A 3127-nucleotide genomic window follows, 5' to 3' on the forward strand; every position below is an offset into this window, starting at 1 on the left:
CCCACTTCATTCATCTATAATATCCCTTCTCCAACCATCATTTGGGCTATGTTCCTTTCCTCTCTGTAGGCAATCCTTCTCCTCTACAATCTTGCTTCCCTGAGCCACTAGGTAGGAATCTCACTTTAACATCCCACAGGTCTCTTGGCTTCTCAGGTATCTCACCTCCAAGTAGCCAGACTGAAGATCTTACATCCCTCTCACCTTAGAAACTGCTCACTCCTCTGGGATCTTCCTACCCACTGCTCTTAGTAGGCCCTGCTCTTGCTGACCCACATGGCCTCATGCCCACATTACCAGCTTTCCAGGATTTTCTGCCTTTCACTACCAACTGACCATAGTTTCTCAGAGTAACCAGACTTGGAGAAGCACACTAGAAGACAATAGAGGACAAGACCAGCAAGGGTTATGCACAGTGGTAATGACTCTTTGTTATAATCTATCTGTTTGCAACAACAGTAATATTTCTCAAAGAAGACTAGGAATACAGCCCACAGCCATGAATACAAATTCTGTAATGAAAGCCAAGTCTCAACACTCTCACAACTTAATACTTTCCTGAACACTGTACATACATACACTGATGTTAATTTGAGCAAAAAGAAAGATTGAAATAAAGATACAACTAACAAACTATTTCAAATGTGCAATTCCCAACATAGAAAAAAGTAAAACAAAAGCCAGCACATGTCCTTTCCCCAACCCCCAAATTACTAATTCCCTAGCAATGTACCCCCAATGGGAAGGACCTAGAAAGTTTTCTAGACAAAGAATTCAAAAATGGTCTTAAATATTTTTATACAACTCAAAAGGGATATGAATGTACTCCAAGAGAATGAAACAAAAAGGTGGATGAAATACAGAAGTCAATACAAGATGAAAAACCAGAATTAAATAAAGAGACAAAATTGCTAAAGAAAATCAAAACAGAAATTATTATGGAAATTAAAAAATTCAATCTGCCAAATAAAAACCTCTGTGAAAAGCTTCAAAAACAGAATAGATCTTGTTAAAAACAGAGTTAAGATTAGAAGATAAAGTGAAGAATCACTCAGTAAAGGTCAATATGATATTTTAAAACAATATTTGATCAGAACATAGCAAAGTTTTGGGATACCATGAAATACATAACTTTCAAATTAAGGGCACACAAGGGAAGCAATAAATCAGTGAATGAGTATTCAACACTAAATAAGATGTCCATATCACAACTCATCCCCTCAAGATTGAGAGTCAATGTTTATGACAGGGAAGAAAGATAGCAGTAGCCAGAGGTACTGGATGTCTTCAGTGAAGTATTTTCAGATATGTTAGTGCTGTGCCACACACGAACTCACAGTGACTGTGACTTGTGTATACACAAGACCTACACAAGATCAAGCCAGCACAAAGCCCAGCATGGATGAGAGAATGGCTCATGGAGTCCCATCCCTAGCTGAGGAGCTAGCTTTTGGTATCTGATGACTCCTGAGGTAGGCAGAGTCATTTTTCTTCAGGGGTTCAACTCCAGAGAGGCTCTTGATTCTATAGCAGATGGCCCCACACCTATACACATACAAGCAGTACTAAGTGGACTCAATGGTTTCCTTTTATGAGAGATGAAGAGGGAAGAAGTGGCAATATAGGAAAGGAACTAGAGGGAGAAAATCTGTAAACTTGGCTTTCAAATCTCCCATAGTCAATTCTGACAGCCCACAAGTTGTCAACAGGGACTTTCCAGTCACTTGTTTAGGGTAGAACACCTGGGGCTCCTTGAGTTCTCCTCCTAAAGGTGAACTTACAAAATCCTCAGCCAAGAAAAGGAAATAACAACTTTCAGAATAAGGTCTTGAAAAAAACTTACCTTTCCCACATTCTTCTTGATGGAGCTGGTAAGCAGGTCTATAAAAAAGGGAAGAGACTTCTGAGTCACCTGTCAATATCAAGGATGTTTCTGTCCTACTAAGGTGTCTACCAGGAGTAAAGCCTGTGACTTGAAGAAGCCTTATCAAATGGTGGAAAGGCCTGAGGTTTCCTGTACATAGAACAGTTCGCAAGTGGGTGTCACTCCTTTGAGTCATGTTCTTCATGAGATGACTCTCAACATTTGTTCTGATAAGTACTATCTTGTGTCCTCTATGTAAGCCAACCACATGGCTCCCCCGTCCCAGGCTTGTTGTTTCTAACCTTCTTACAGCCAGATGACTACCAATGCTAAGCACTATAAGCTAGTGCTAGGAGCTTGTGCAACCAAAAACCCCACTGTCCCATCTTGTTATTCAAATAAGGAAAGGTCTTAAGGGAGCTGGACCACACATATTCATTATAACACCAGTAACACATAATAGCTTTTATCCCACTGGCACAGATAAATATTAAATAGAACACCTTGATTCTTGTGGATTAGAAAACTGATTCCAGTTGTTCATCTTTGCATGTCATACTTATATATTTTAATTGTAAACTTACATTTTAATTCCATCTCTATTAACAAAATGATAAAGTGATGGCACACAAAAAATGAAAAGAGTTCAAGATATAGGAGGCAATATGGAAACCAGAAAGGAGATTTTTATATATTAAAATGCATAGTCTCATAGAAAATATGAATTAACAAATAGAATATTAATACATAGAGTTGGGGATTAAAGAGGAAATGCCAGGACTAAAACACTCCAGCAAACACAAAGGAAACCACTGAAGACTGTAAAACTGAGTACACATTTAGAAAAAGCAAAATACAAGCTCATTAACAGAATAAAATGGAAAACTTCCGAATGGAAAACAAAGACAAAACCTATGTAGAAATAAGAATATATGTAATGTTACTCAATTACAAGAGCCATCAACATACACAATTAGAGAAAAAAATGGAGGTAAAGGGAAAGGAACAAACGAGACACTTGAAGTAAAAATGGTTGAGAATTTTGCAAAATTATTACTAGAAACCAAATATATTACTCATAGAAGAGGAAAAACTCAAAATGCTTAGATACTGAAGTACAAACTACTAAAGATGACAAGGGTTAAAGGAGAAATGCAAAGAGAAATATTTTAAATATAAAAATTAACCATGGCATATAGTAAATCTCTTCACTTAAAGAATTTACTATAGTAAATCTATTCACTTAACAATAGAAGGAAGGAA

Source organism: Onychomys torridus, chromosome 1 (assembly GCF_903995425.1).
Source record: "Onychomys torridus chromosome 1, mOncTor1.1, whole genome shotgun sequence".
NCBI classification, from domain to species: domain Eukaryota; kingdom Metazoa; phylum Chordata; class Mammalia; order Rodentia; family Cricetidae; genus Onychomys; species Onychomys torridus.